This window comes from Lontra canadensis, unplaced genomic scaffold (assembly GCF_010015895.1).
Source record: "Lontra canadensis isolate GAN:19392208 unplaced genomic scaffold, GSC_riverotter_1.0 scaffold11, whole genome shotgun sequence".
Taxonomy (NCBI): Eukaryota; Metazoa; Chordata; class Mammalia; order Carnivora; family Mustelidae; genus Lontra; species Lontra canadensis.
The window spans coordinates 28,252,005-28,267,790 of record NW_022631005.1 but is presented as its reverse complement, the minus strand read 5'-3'; the positions used below and the strand labels follow the sequence as shown (position 1 = coordinate 28,267,790).

At 35.5% G+C, this 15,786-nt stretch overlaps 1 protein-coding gene and 1 pseudogene across 1 annotated transcript in view; both read right to left on the bottom strand.

Annotated features, from left to right (window-relative positions):
* Positions 1-15,786, bottom strand: part of DPP10 (dipeptidyl peptidase like 10) — a 1,333,785-nt gene that overhangs the window by 1,087,720 nt on the left and 230,279 nt on the right. The gene's annotated exons all lie outside the window — the stretch shown is intronic.
* LOC116866927 lies at positions 9,539-14,408 on the bottom strand (annotated as a pseudogene).

The following is a 15,786-nucleotide window of genomic DNA, read 5'->3' as shown; positions in this document are numbered from 1 at the left end:
CCAAAGTGATCTACTGATTCAACGCAATCCCTATTAACATCCCAATGACATTTTTTCACAGAAAAAAAATCCTAAAATTTTGTGTAGAACTACAAAACACCCTAAGTAGCCAAGCAATCTGGAGAAAGAACAAAGCAGGGAACACTACAATTTCTGGTTTCAAGAGGTATTATAAAGCTACAGTAACCCAAACAGTACAGTATTGGCATAAAAACAGACACACTAACTAACAGAACAGAATCTAGAGACCAGAAATATACCCACACACATATGGTCAACTAATATTTGACAAGAGAGCCAAGAACACTCAATGCAGAAATGATAGCCTTTTCAATAAATGGTGTTGAGACACTGGATAGCCCCATACAAAGGAACAAAACTGGATTCCTATCATATACCACTCACAAAAAATAACTTAAAATACATTAAAGTTTAAAAAAAAATACATTAAAGTTTTAAATGTAAGACTTGAAGAAAACATAGCAAAAATCTCCTTGATAATGGCTTGGCTACGGCACCAAAAGCGCAGAGGACGAAAGGAAAATGAAACCAATGGGACTACATAAAATTAAGAAGCTTATGTACAGAAAAATAAACAATCAATAAAATGAAGAGGCAGCCTGTGGGGTGAAAGAAAATATTGGCAAACTATGTATTAGGGATGGAGTTAATATCCAAAATACGTAAAGAACCCATATAGCTCAATAGCAAAAGACTAATAATCACATTAAAGATGAGCAGAGGACCTGAACTGACAATTTTCCAAATGTCAATTTGGACATAAAGATGATCAACAGGTATATAAAAAGATGCTCAACATCACTAATCCTCAGGGAAATGCAAATCAAAACCATAAGGAGATACCACCTCGTATCTGTTAGGATGACTTGTATAAAAAGAGAAGCCATGAGTGTTGGTGAGGATGTAGAGAAAGGGAACTCTTGTACTGTTGATGGGAATGTAAATTTTACAGCTGCAATGAAAAAGGCAGTAGGGAAATTCCTCAAAACTTAAAAATAGGGGCACCTCGGTGGCTCAGTGGGTTAAGGCTTCTGCCTTCAGCTCAGGTCATGATCTTAGGGTCCTGGGATCTGGCCCAGCATCGGGCTCTCTGCTCAGCGGGGAGCCTGCTTCCCTCTATCTCTCTGTCTGCCTCTCTGCCTACTTGTGATCTCTCTCCCTGTGTCAAATAAATAAATAAACTCTTTAAAAATAAACTACCATATGATCCAGCAAAAAACAAGAGTGCCCTCTTCATAGTACTGTTGTGAGGATTAAAAATTATGAGTAAAAAATGATAGAAAAAATATATGTATGCCTTTAAGAGTAGACAAAGATTTAAAATTCAGAAGCACTGTCCATATAGAAAACAGAGATAAATGTGACTGACAAAACAATAAGGCTAAAATTTAAGTGAGACAGCTGAAAGTACTTTCAGCATACATTAACAAGATTGTTATCTTAAAAAGTAAAATTCTTATGGACAAAATTGTTCAGTTTCAAAAGGCAAAGACTATAAATGGTCTCATTATAGAAACGAAATAAAAGTCACCAATAAAATATGCAAAGATATTGAACTTTTCCAGTAACCCAAACATGAAAAACTTTTATTACCAAAGATACTTTTCCCTTGTTTGTTTTTATCTATGAGAATGGCTAACATACAAGTTTAGTAAAACAAATTTGGCAAGTAAGAATGTTCAGGAATAGTCAATTCTTATATTGTGATGGTGAAAATATGAATTAATGTAGACAACATGGAAAACAATTTGGTAGCATCCACAAATTCTAAATTCTGTACACCCTGTGTCACTGAAATTACATTTCTACATATCTACCCTAGAAAACCAAGAGACATATGTCCAGGAACTAGAAGTAGCAATGTTCACTTTTTCAGTGAATAAATAAGTGAATAATAATAATAAATTTATTATAATAAATTTATTATAACCTATTATTTATTTATATATTTATATATTTATAAATATATATAAATTTATATATTATATATTTATATATTTATAAATATATATAAATTTATATATTGTATATTTATATATTATTTATTATTTATTATTATTATTATTATTATAAAATAATAAAAATAAATAAGTGAATAATAAAGAAAAATAATCTGAATGCCCACTAATGGAGGTGTAGCTAAATAAGCTAAGCTGGTGAACTAAATGAACGTTACACTGCCGGATGCTAGCTGTTGAATGGTCAGATTTATATGTATACCGATAATTACCAACTCTCCAAAATCTGTTGAGTGAAAAAGAAAGTGCTGAAAGTTCTTGCATAATCATTTAATTTATGTAAAAATTAAAACAAAGTAAGAGGAAAACAAAAACACAACACAAATCATACTGTGGAATTTCTGTTAAGTGAATAGGTATTTGAAAGGATTCCCACTAACTGATAACAATTGATACCTCTTAAGAGATAGCCTAGAGGCAGTGACCAAATAGGATATGTCCTAATTGTAGTGTTTGGTGTTTTTTGTTTTTGTTTTTTTTTTTTTGTTGTTTTTTGTTTTGTTTGGTTTGGTTTGGTATTTTTTTTTTTTTTTTTTTTTTTTGCCAAGAGAACGTATCTATTAGTACTAGATAATTAATTTCAAATTTGAGTATTAACTTCATGAAAGGCACTTACGTAGCTTTTGTTGAATCAATGGATAGAAGGTAGGAGAATTAGGCAGGAAAAGGAGGAGAAAGAATGGAAGGAAGGAAGAAAAGATGTATGCGTGTAGTAAGTGGGGGCCAGGACAAAGGATCTGGACCTCGTGCAATAGATGGATATAGTATCAAAGGTTTTTCTACACAGGGGAACTATAATATCAACATTGTGCTGTAGGGCATTTACTGTGTACTAGGTGGGGAAGCATGGGGAGAAAATAGAAGTGGACAGCAGTTCATTCCCGAAAACATAGGGATGAGCGATGATGAAGATCTAAACAAGTTCAAAAGCTTATGAACAGTAGGAAGTAGCAAGTATTAAGAAGAGATCACGGGCCACTGAGCCCAAGAAAGGAGATATGTACTGGTGCAGGGCTCTGAGGAATCTGGGGAAAGAGAGATCCAGAGGAGAGTGAAGGTATTCGTCTTACATGAAAGAGAAGACGGGTCTTCCCTCCTTTCAGGTGAAAAGAATAAAAGGGAGGAGACGGAGATACGAGGCACTGATGACAATGTGGCGGCAGAACACAGAGCAGCATGGGGGCAGCCGGGTGATTTTCCCCAACAGCGCTTTGCAGGCTAGGTGCAGGCGGGAGATAACAAGATCCTAGACGAATCCTGCGGATTTTGCAGATGGGTACAAATATAATCATATTTCAGAGCATCCCGTATGGGACAGGAGTCAAATGAAGAGCCCCAAAGCCTAAAATGCATATGGGAGTGAAGTAAAGAGGTGCAAAGGGTGGGGTGAAATAAGTTTTTTCTCTCCCATGCTTTCTTTTCAAGCAGACATTTAATAGGAATGTTCTATATTCTGGGCATTCTTCTAAGGCTGAGGATATTGTGACAAAAGAGACCGAGAAAAACTCTAATTCTTAGGGGCCTTATGGTCTAGTGGGAAACACAGAAATAAATACGTAAACTAAATATGTAAACAAGAGAAAAATATAAGTTTTCAGAGGACTAAAACTATGCAGGAAAATAAAAACTACTTGCTGGAAAGAGAGTGGTTGGTGAGTATTTTAACAGAACCCTCTGAGAAGGAGGCATTTGAGCTAAAATCTAAATAATGCAGAAGAGGCAGCCAAGCAAAGATGTGAGAGAGATGTTTCAGGCAGGAGGGGGGAAAAAAAAAAAAGGTACAAAAGCCTGAGGCTGGACTAAGCTTGGCTTCTTCAAAGGGAGAAGATAGAAAGATCCCTATAAACTGGGTATGGTGATTAAAGGCTAGTGGTAGGAAATAGGATCTAAGAGGTCAGTAGGGAACAGATTGTACAGTGCTTTTGAAGAGTATAGATATTATCCTATTTGCAACAGGTAGCTCATGGTGGGTTATAAAATGGTTGTGACAGGATCTGATTTAGTCTCTAAGAAAAGCAGAGGAGCAAAAATCAAGCTGACAGGAGCCCATAGGAGACTACTGAAGTCCAAGAGAGGTAAAATGGTGGAACCAGTAGGATTTACTTATGCATCTGATGTGAAGAAGCAAGACAAATGATAGAGAAAAAGATGTAATTCAGTAGACAGATGGGAGGACAGGAAGTTAAGTAGAATGTCTAAATGTAAAATTTTAGACTTTATGTAGCTGTTACATGAGAAAGAAAATTTAAACATGCAGTCATCGATGAGGATAATTAGTCTGAAATAAAAATGGAGATCGTTGTTGAGGAGGTCAGATTGAATGAGTGGGTTCTGTGATGAGGTATCACACAGGGTGATCGTAGCAGGGCTTGGCATGAATGAAGGCAATCATCTAGAAGCTAAAATATTCAATGAATTGAAGGGAGAGATGCCTGGGAGTTTGTAGGTGGCAGCGAAGAGAGGAGAGGTAAGGGGTAGTTAGCAGATGATTAAAGTCCCAGATGAGCAGAACTTTTTACATAAAGGTGATAAATTACTGAGTTATATGTAAGAATGTGAAGTGTTTTGTTCAAATCCTTACACAAGGGACATAGGATTGGGAAATCACAAGTCTTAGTCTGAGAAAGCACAGAGAAAGTGTGATCAGGCCAGAGAGAAATCACAGTGCCAGTGAAGTGGTTGAGAATACAATGACACTGGCTTACATCGAATCTCTCCATGACAAAGAGTAACCAAATGTAGAGTGAGAAAAACAGGATTGAGTTTGGTGATGAATGTTAGAGCAGGTGGACACATGAACACACAAATGGGTGGATGGTTCTAGAGGCTGAATATCTTTCAGAGTGATCGAGGGAAAAAAAAAAAAAAAACCTTTAATGTCATTAATTTCCACTTAAGAAAGGGTCACACACCTAATGAAAATCCCAAATGGCCAATACCTTGAGTAACCTCTTCTAGTTTTGTTCCAAAGAAAGATAGAAGATGCTTGGTTTGCTTACAGATGCATGCTGATTCCCTTATTCTGCTTGGTTGGAAAGAATGAGTAATGGTGGCATCTGTGTTCAACATAAGGCAAAAAATAGAAGAAATCTGAGACTACATTACACTGAAATCACTGATACTCCCAGTTCCGTGCAAGTGATCTGGCGTTGGCCCAGGTCCTAAGTAACTTTTAAATGTTTATGGTTTTTAAAATTGTGGAACATAAAGAATAACATGGAGGACATTGAGAGAAGGAGAGGAGAAGGGTTTTGGGGGAAATTGGAGGGGGAGATGAACCATGAGAGACTGTGGACTCTGAGAAACAAACTGAGGGTTTGGGAAGGGTGGGAGATGGGGGGTTGGGTGAGCCTGGTAGTAGGTATTAAGGAGGGCACGTATTGCATGGAGGACTGGGTGTGATACATAAACAATGAGTCTTGGAACACTGAAAAAAATAAAATAAAGTTTAAAAAAATTGTATGTAATAATTTAAAAAATTAAAATAAAATAAAATTCTAACCTATAGGCAGGGTTGGGAACCACTGCTATAAACTGAGAGAAATATTTCATAACAGTACCCTTAGGAAAACTTAGAAGATAGGACTGAGAAAGAAAATTACAAATATCTCCTACTTATATAAATCTACCTAAAAATTCTAAACAAAATATTAGAAAATCAATTTTAGTCACCTTTTAAAGTATCGGAGAAATGGAACCAACAGATACATATTCCAAATTTGACTAGAAATGTGATTACTACTCTCTAAAAAACAGTGGGCGGGAAGCACATAGGAAGTTGCAATAAATGCTCAATACATTTAAAAAAAAATACTGGGGACGTCTGGGTGGCTCAGTTGGTTAAGCGGCTGCCTTCGGCTCAGGTATTGATCCCAGCGTCCTAGGATCGAGTCCCACATCGGGCTCCTTGCTCGGCAGGGAGCCTGCTTCTCCCTCTGCCTCTGCCTGCCATTCTGTCTGCTTGTGCTCACTCTTGCTCCTCCCTCTCTCTGACAAATAAATAAATAAAATCTTTAAAAAAAAATACTGTAAGAAATTAGGAGCTGATGGATCACGTACCTTGATAAACACATGGAACGCATCTCACCAGCCCATACATACTCCGTTTACTGGTGAAATCCTAAAAGCCTTGTCATCAAAGTCAGGTTTAAGATACAGATACCTGCTTTTCCCATCAGTATTTTGGAATGGTTTGCCAATGCCATTAGACTAGAGACAGAGGGAAAGTACTCAATACGTAATATGTGGAAAACAGTAGCAAAAATAGAAAAACCCAGGAGAAAGTACTAAAAAATGCATTAGAATGGTGAGGAATTTCAAAATAGTGCCAAAGCTAAAATTGAATATAAAATCCCTTACCTTTACAGTACACAAATAATAACAGTTTAGAAAATGCAATTTAAAAAATATCTCATTCACAACAGCAACAGTAAAAAACAAAAAAACAAAAAAAACAAAAAAACAACACCTGAAAATACCTTTCAAAAATGCCTGCAAAACTCTGCAGAAACAAGAAGAAAAGTTTAAATAAATGGAGAAATACAGAAATTCAGTTTGTATCACATTAGTTCTCTCTAAACCAATCCATAAATTTGGTGTATGTTCAGTGAAAATTACAATGTGTGAGCATCTGTGTGTCTGTCTCTGTTTAAATTTGCAATGTGTTAAAATATTTAAAAATTCATCTAGAGGGGCACCTGGGTGCTCATCTGTTAAGCATCTGTTTCGGTTCAGGTCATGATACCAGGAGTCTGGGATCGGACCCCACATCTGGCTCCCTCCTCAGTGGGAAGCCTGCTTCTCCCTCTCCCACTGCCTGCTGCTCCCCCTGCTTGTGCTCTCTCTCTCTCTGTCAAATAAATAAATAAAATCCTAAAAAAAAATTATCTAGAAAAAGAAAATGTTAAGTATAGCCAGGTAAATTACACACACACACACACACCTACAGAGTAATGAAAAAAAACTTGTCCTAAATAATATTAAAATACATAATAAAAACAACCAAAATTGCAACAGGATGTTGTAGTTGCAAGACCAGAATAGCTACTGGAAAATAATTTTGCATACACTAAATATACCCAAGATACATTGATAATCAGAATATAGGAAAACAAGTATTTCAACTATTTCAACAGATTTCTTAAGTCTTCAGAATGATTTGATAAATATCTAGCTGTATTGGAGAGAGGAGGAGAGACCCTAAGTTTTTAGGGTCACACTACTCCTCAGGCATCTGACCTCTCTCCCCAGGAAAGCAAGTATTTCAAATGGACAAGGGAAACATAGATTATTCAATAAGTGTCTTTGGGATAACTTATTAGGTAATAAACCAGTGCTCACTCACTTCACCAAAATAAATTCCCTAGAGATCTAAGATTTAAATATTAAAAAAACATATAAAATATTGGAAAATGGGAGATTGATAGATGTGTGTGGGTGATATAAATCTTTAAAGAAAGTAGTGACAGACGTCACTACATAAAATTTTAAAATGTTGGCAGTAAAAAGCACCACAGAGAAAGTTAAGGAAAAACAAAAATGTAAACATTATTTGGAGCATACTAACAAATATATTTTTCTAAAAAGATGCCTTATCTTCCAATAGAAAGGTGAGCTGAAGGGGCGCCTGGGGGGCTCAGTGGGTTAAGCCTCTGCCTTCAGCTCAGTTCATGACCTCAGGGTCCAAGGATGAGCCTCGCATGGCCTCTGGGCTCTCTGCTCAGCAGGGAGCCTGCTTCCTCCTTTCTCTCTGCCTGCCTCTCTGCCACTACTTGTGATCTCTCTCTCTGTGTCAAATAAATAAATAAAATCTTAAAAAAAAAAGGGGTGAGCTGAAAATATGAAGGAGAAAAAGTGGGAAAAAATGAAATAGCAATAAATACACATGGAGGTGATCAGCCTCATTGATAATCAATTAATGTAACTAAGTATATTAAATTAATTAAATTAATATAGTTAATTAAATAAGTGCAAGTAATTAAAGTTTTTTCATATATCAAACTTGAAAATATTCCAGAGATGATTTATGAAGTGTTTTTCAATAAATGGAGAAAATACTTTTTTTTGCAGAAAGTCTAAGCACAACCTCTTTGGAGAACAATTCAGTTATATCTAGCCAAACTGAAGCTTTCAACTTCCAAACTTCCAACTCCAGGACTTTATCATATATATATATTACCCATGTATTAACACAATGTGTGTGTCTACATATGTAATAGTGTGCGCATATACACAGATATTTATATGTTTGTGTAAATACATATAAAAATATATATATATGAACACACACACACGTATACATGCACATACACTGCTGCAGTGTTCACAAAAGCTGACAGTGAGAGAAGATTGATTTAGTCTTCTTTGACTCATCCATACCACGGAATATCATATAAAAAAAAGAGATGAGATGGATCTCTCTGCATTCAAGAGAAAGATACCACAAGACATATTTGTTAGTTTGAAACACATTCTGCAGAACAGGATGCACAGCATGAACTGATTTATACTCTAATTAATATTTACATATGTTTCCCTTGATATACAGCTATTTGAAACTTCAGTACAGATGGAAATTTTTCTTTCAAAAAAGACTCATACTGCTTTTTGAAAGGAGTTAGCTAGCCACATAGATTAAAAAGTGTTTCTTAGTCCCCAAAATACAGTCTAAATGGATCATCATTCTCGAAAGATTACAATATACTAATACACATTACACATATCAACATATATTGCACAGTCCATAAGGCATCTCTAGGGGCTTTAATACCTTACATCAGATTGTGCGAACATCAGTTTTTGTTGCGTAAGTCACCGACCATAGTAGTGAACTGGATGATTGGGCAGGATGTGTATGGACCCAGTGAAAAAAATTTACTGAATGAAATTTGGATAGCATCTATATTTTTTCTTTCTTCCTAACCAACTTTTTTTTCTCTTTCCTTCTGTCTCTCTTCCAATATTTATTGCACTCCTACTATAAAAGTCAATCATAAGAAATAATGAACTGTTTTTGATGTGTAACAAAATCTATTCCCTATGATTCAATCTCATAAATTTTAGGCAATCTCCATTATACTCCTATATGGTGAACAACATTATTACCCCATCTCTATCTCCCTTTTTCTTGCTCTCTCTCTCTCTCTCACACACACACCATTGAACAAGTTACTTTAAACTTCATTTATTTTCTTTTACTTTATTAAAATACTGAGTTTATTTAATATGTATATTTTTGTCTCCCTACCATTTCCATTTGTTTGACCAGCACTGTGATTATGACATTCCACATGTATCTAAAACCAAGCAAAGACAAAATTCTATTTTTAAAAACTAAGCAGACATTTGGACAACGCATTTTGGCAATGAGACCTAGACAATATTTATCAGACATGGTAGGGAAAGTTCACACTCTGCATTATAAAAAGGACAGCAATATATCAACTGTTACAGAAATGAAATAAGATGGAAAATTGTAAAAACTATCTAAAATATTTGCTTTAAGAGACTTCCTTAACTGCCAACAATATTGAATAAGCTCCCAGGTCAGTCATCCAGAAGCAACCCTTCACATAGTTGATGAACTTGGCTTCCAAGTTAGGAAGAGAGCCACCATTTTTTCTATATTTGTTTGCATTTTTGTTTTTATGTATTCTGCATAACTAGATTCTTTTGGTGTGTTCGGAGTTTTTTGCTGTTTTTTTTGAAGGATTCTTCGCCTTTTGGTCTTAGTGCTAATGTTTTTAGTCTTTTCCACTCTGGTTTGATTTTTGTGCATTTTTGACTGGAGTATTACATTTATTTATTTTTTTAAGATTTTATTTTTATTTATTTGATAAAGAATGAGAGGGCACACACAAGCAGGGCTGGAGTGGGGGGAGGGCAGAGGGAGAGGGAGGAACAGGCTTCCCTCTGAGCATGGAGCTGGGCACAGGCCTCCATCCCAGGACCCTGAGATCATGACTGGAGCCCAAGGTAGACACTTAACCCACTGAGCCACCCAAGCACCCCACACTTACACTTATCTACTGAAGCTTTTCCTTTGCTTCTTCCTCATCAAAATCATTATCATCATCATTATTTTCATCATCCTCATCTTTATCAGCTGCAAGTGTTTTTTGTTTGTTTGTTTGTTTGTTTGTTTTTCCCTGTGGAAACTTGCTGCCACTTCCAAGAGCAGATCACTTTCCAAGCATACTTAGGGGCTTCACACGACTTTGCATCTCTGTCTAAGAGCACTAAGCGCTGTCCACTAATAGGCACAGACCCTGAACCCACTTAACCATGAGACCACAGGTGGTGTTATTTCAAAGCCCTGAGGGAAGCCACCAGCTGTATGGACATTTTCAAAGCTGCCAGTGGGATGTAACTGGACTGCCTTCATGATTTAATGCATCTGCTGCAACAATGTGCAATTCAGCCTTCGCACAAACCCCTAACATGATTGTTTTTAAAGAACACGGGTGTTCATTTTCATCATTATCCACTTTAAAGTGATGATCTTTGTTGGCTTTTAAGTTCAAAACAGTTCTTGGGGCTGCAAGCCCAAGACCGAGGTGCCAATATAGTCGAGTGAGGGCCCTCCTCCAGGGTACAGATTTTCACTGTATCCCCACATGGTGGAAGAAGCTTCCACCTCAAGGAAGGTAAATTTCTTGTGTAACAATATACAACCAATCAGTGCTAGAGTCCACATTAGAACGGGAAGCCTGTCTGACACCAGATCACAAATACCATATCTAATGTTGTGTGGGTATTTCATGAGTAGTTTGTATTTCTTTGTATTATTGCAGATTATCACTATTTTCAAAAAATCAATCACTCATTCTTCATTCATTCCTCATTTCTTGAAAGCTTTCTAGTGGTCTGCCAGTAAGTGTTTAACAATCTGCTCTCTGGAGAAAAGTCTTCTCCCTGCCCAATTCTATGCTTAAATACTCCCACCATACCTGGGGTCAAGCTACTAATGCAACACCAGGTTGTCCAATTCCTGAAAAATCTAACAATCACCTCTCACACATCAACATGAGTGAGACCCAGCACACACAGATCGCTTTCCATTTACCAATATGTTCCACACACCACTTTGATTCACAGGATAGAAAAACAAATACAGTGATTTCTGACTCTGGATAATCCAGGTTCTAATAAAAGAAAATGATAATCAACAACACAAATGATAACTTCTGGAAAAATTTTAAACATTTTAAAGTCTATCTCATCTTTTAGATGACTATTTATAATACTATTGCTAGCTGAAAGTTACTTTAATCCCTCTCAAAACCATAATATAGGTAATTAAAATTTGCCCTAGAGTTTAGCCAGAAAAAAAAAAAACTGTAAATCAAATCTACTTCAAAGCCCTTTATTCATTTCACTTGCAGGGAACAAAAATTCCTTAATGTTATTTTACCTTGTATATCCTCCCTAATGTGACTCTCACTAGCTCTATGATGAATTAGAACAGAAGTAAATAGTAGTAACTATCCTCATTTCATGTGATAATTACTATAATCACACCATCAGCATTCTCTGTATTGATGTGTTTTTCTACAACACATCAAGAAAATTATTTACTTCTAAGATGATGTATGACTTGCAGCAACAATTCAGACAGGTATTATGATGACAGGTAATAGGATAAATACAATTTTCCCTTGAAATAGAAATGCCACGTGTTCTGTATGTTGGCATGTGTAGATTTTGTGCTTAAGACACTCTTCAAGTTTTGCAGACATTAAATGGGAGGTTTAGGGCAAACCTAATGACATTGACAAAGGGAGATGCTTTAACACAGGGTTTCTCCCTGGAACACTCTATGTTCTTCATAATTTAAAAAAAAAAATGGACCTTTTTATGTGAGAAAGCCTGTTTCATGTGCCAAAAATGTTGATGGCTTAAAGGCAGCCTAAGTAACAAATTACTAAATAATTTTAAGATTGATTGATTGATCTGGAGAGAATGTGTGAGGGGGGTTGGAGGGAGAGGGGGAGAGAGACAGTCTCCAGCAGACTCCATGCTGAGCAGAGAGAAGGATGTGGGGTTCCATCCCAGGACCCTGAGATCTTGTCCTGAGCCAAAACCAAGGTTCAGTCATACAACCGACTGAGCCACCCAGGTGCCCCTAAATATTTCATTTTAAGTACTTCAACTAAACAGTTCTTTTGTGTCAGTAGTAAGCAGAATCAAGAAAGGGTTTTATAAAATCTCTCATGTGAAAATTGCTGTAGATATTATAGTGCCAACTGAATCTGACACTCTGTAATATGAGAGAGACAAAGTTTCTGCAGAAAGATGTAGCTCATTTGTTGATATAAAACCATCCTCTCACTCACAATACCAAAGTCCCCTTTAGCAACAACATATTTATTATCAGGCCTCTAGAAATACATATGTACACCATTTACTACAGGCTGAGCTACTGGTCTTAAAAACGTGTATTACTGGTATTTAAAAATAACACAAATTCTGCTGGCCTAAATATTTATTTAAAAGTATGATGGTCGGGCGCCTGGGTGGCTCAGTGGGTTAAAGCCTCTGCCTTCAGCTCAGGTCATGATCTCAGGGTCCTGGGATCGAGTCCCACATCGGGCTCTCTGCTCAGCAGGGAGCCTGCTTCCTCCTCTCTCTGCTTTCCTCTCTGCCTACTTGTGATCTGTCTCTGTCAAAGAAATAAATAAAATCTTTAAAAAAAAAAAAAGTATGATGGTCATCACAACAGTTTTCGATACTGTTTTTGTCTCAAGGACAGTTATTAGGAATCCAGCTGTCACACTGGAATCTATAAAGTTTTCAGTATTATAAATTATTCTGAATTTTTAAAATGACAATCATTGAGGTGATTAGTAGGAAAGTTATGACCAGAAAATGAGTGCAAACTTGACATTCTTTTCAACAAACATGTCTCGAGTTATTTACTCCATTTTAAATCACACTAAGTGGATGTTTAAATATAAGGATTAAGACGTGACCTTGTCCTAGACAGAACCTCATATAATACAGAAAAAAAACAAGCATGTATAAGAGAACATGGTGATGATTCATTACATGCAGCTACAAGTTGAGATAAAAACATGGGGGAGAGAATAAGTAATGAAAGGCCTGACTTTTGAAACTTGAAACATAATACAATTTCTATCAGAGAAGAGTGGGATTGGTTATTCAATACAGAAATAAGAAGTCAGCTAATATTCTCCCTGCAGTTAAAGGCTCTGGTTTTCAGTTCTGGGACACAGATTGATAGTTGAGCATTTCTGTGATGGGTCATATTCTTTCAATCTTCTTTTTAAGTAAATTCATGTAAGTTGATTTTTTTAAATAATTTTTTTAAGATTTTATTTATTTATTTGAGAGAGAGGGAGACAGCATGAGCAGGGAGGAGAGGAAGAGGGTGAGGGAGAAGCAGACTCCTCGCTGAGCAGGGAACCAGATGTGAGGCTCAATCCCAGGACCCTGGGATCATTACCTGAGCTGAACACAGATGCTTAACTGACTGAATCACCCAGGCACCCTGAATGTTTTGTATAATTTACTCAATAGCATTAAAACAAGAAGCTTCTATTCTAATGACCTATTATTTACTTTTACACACATTAAAAAAACCTATGCTCCATAGCAAAATACATTAGCTCTGCCCATACCCACAATGGGTGGTGGGAATTGTGAGCGAGCATCACATTTTGTTGAGTTTGGGTTTAATTTTGAAGTATTTAACTCACATTGTTATTCCAATGATATCCAACAACTACAAAAGCATGAAGGATATTTTAAGAACATATATGAAGAACGTAATTAGTATGGAAATGAAAGCTGAGATAATTAAATTGGAAAGTAGTGAAATTAACAAATATTTTACATATGTATCAGATAAATCATTTGTGAGTGGCAGTAACTCAGAAGGACTGGTGGTGACTCATGCACAGGTTAACCACATGTCCTAGTTTGGGACAGGTCTAATTTACATGAGTTGTCTTTCTGACTTGGCATGTGTTCCAGAATTTTCATTTTTTAACAATGCTATTTTTTTAAATAGTTGAATTCAATGATCTGGTATAGGTTTGGGAGTTCTCCACTTTGTACTGTGAGTTTCTCCTATGATCTCTCTTAGCGCATGAGGGATTTAGGTTGGCGGAACGGAGTTCTCACTTTAACTGGCGGTTAAGTTTAAAGACAAACATCAGTACATTTCTTCTTTTCCCAACATTTTTCAAATGCAACGTAGCTTTAACTTAACTCTTTAAGGCATAGATGCTGGGCTCTTGCTGATAAAATGAAGCACACTCAGAAATAATTCAAATCTCTGTGGAGTGAGTAGAAGAATTTGGTACTGCCCCCTGAGGATCCACTTCGAGCATCATCTAACTTCACCATGGTCATAGCCAGTCCCAAGTTCACTTGAACTTCCTGAGAAGTTCAAGCCACCAAGATGTCAGTCTGCAAGGCTGTGGAAAATGTAGGAAATATTGGAAGTGCATATGTAAAATTTGAGTGGGGAATAGAAGCCAAGAAGTCCTGCCTTAGCAAATGAGAGAGTATTCTGTCTGTTGCCATAATGGTTTTTTCCTTGTTTTGCAGCATAAAATTATAATTTGTTTTATTTTTTTATTTCATAATAAACTATTTAGGAGCAACAAATAAAAAGACACATATTTAATGAAAATTTAATGATGATACTTCTGCTTCTCAAGAAAGTTAATAATGTAACTTTCACAAAATGTCATTATTCACTATCCACCATAGGAATTGTAACAGTATCACTGATAATATTTAAATTGGAGAACTCAAATCTACTTAAAAAGCATCTCCATGGCCTTCAAATGTTATAGTGAACTTAAGATGACTCTACTGGAAAATAAGGACTTAATACATGCAGCAACAAAGGATGTATTTATATAACATTCTATGCAATGTGACTTTTTAATTAGATCAAATTACTATTCTTCTAAATTAATGTTGATCACTTTTAATTCCAACTTTTCATGTGCAAGAATAAAATATAAAGTGATAACTGTTAATTTATTGGCTTGAATAACAGAAGAACTCTGGAAACAGTTTAAATGATTCTAGTTTTATACCAATGCTGTTAGACTCATCAACCAATTAATTCCTATACTGGTTCCATTTTTTTTTTCCTGTCAATTCATGGAATCAAAATACAGCTTTAAAAATTTTATTATGTTTGTATTAGGGTTTTCTAGAGAAACAGAATAAAAAAAGAATGAATATATTTATCCATATATATATTCATAGGTATCTATTCATCTATCAATCTATCTATATATAGAAAAGAGATTTTAAGAAACTCACAATTAGGAGTTCAGCATATGTAAAAAAAAAGTACATTCTCATTAAAAAATATTATGGTCTACAAAGATAGTCAATTGAATATGTCAACAATCTCAAATTTATTACCAAGAAAATGCAACTTTGGAAATCAGATATGATTTCCTATTTTTATGAAAAATAATTTAAATAATTCCATATCACAAATGAATATGCACTCTTCAGAAATATACTATCAATGTAGTATGAAATAGATACAAATAAGAATTTGATCAAAGTATGAAAATGTGCACTAAGAAAAATTGAACTCTGAATGCTATTCTTTTACTATCCAGATAATATAAAGTAGGATTTTTTTGCTTTAATAAAATGCATATGTTACTTTTTTTTACTTTTGAAAGAATTTTATTTCTGAAAATAGGTTTTAAAATATAATTATATAGGTCTAAAAAAGCAATAAATCCAT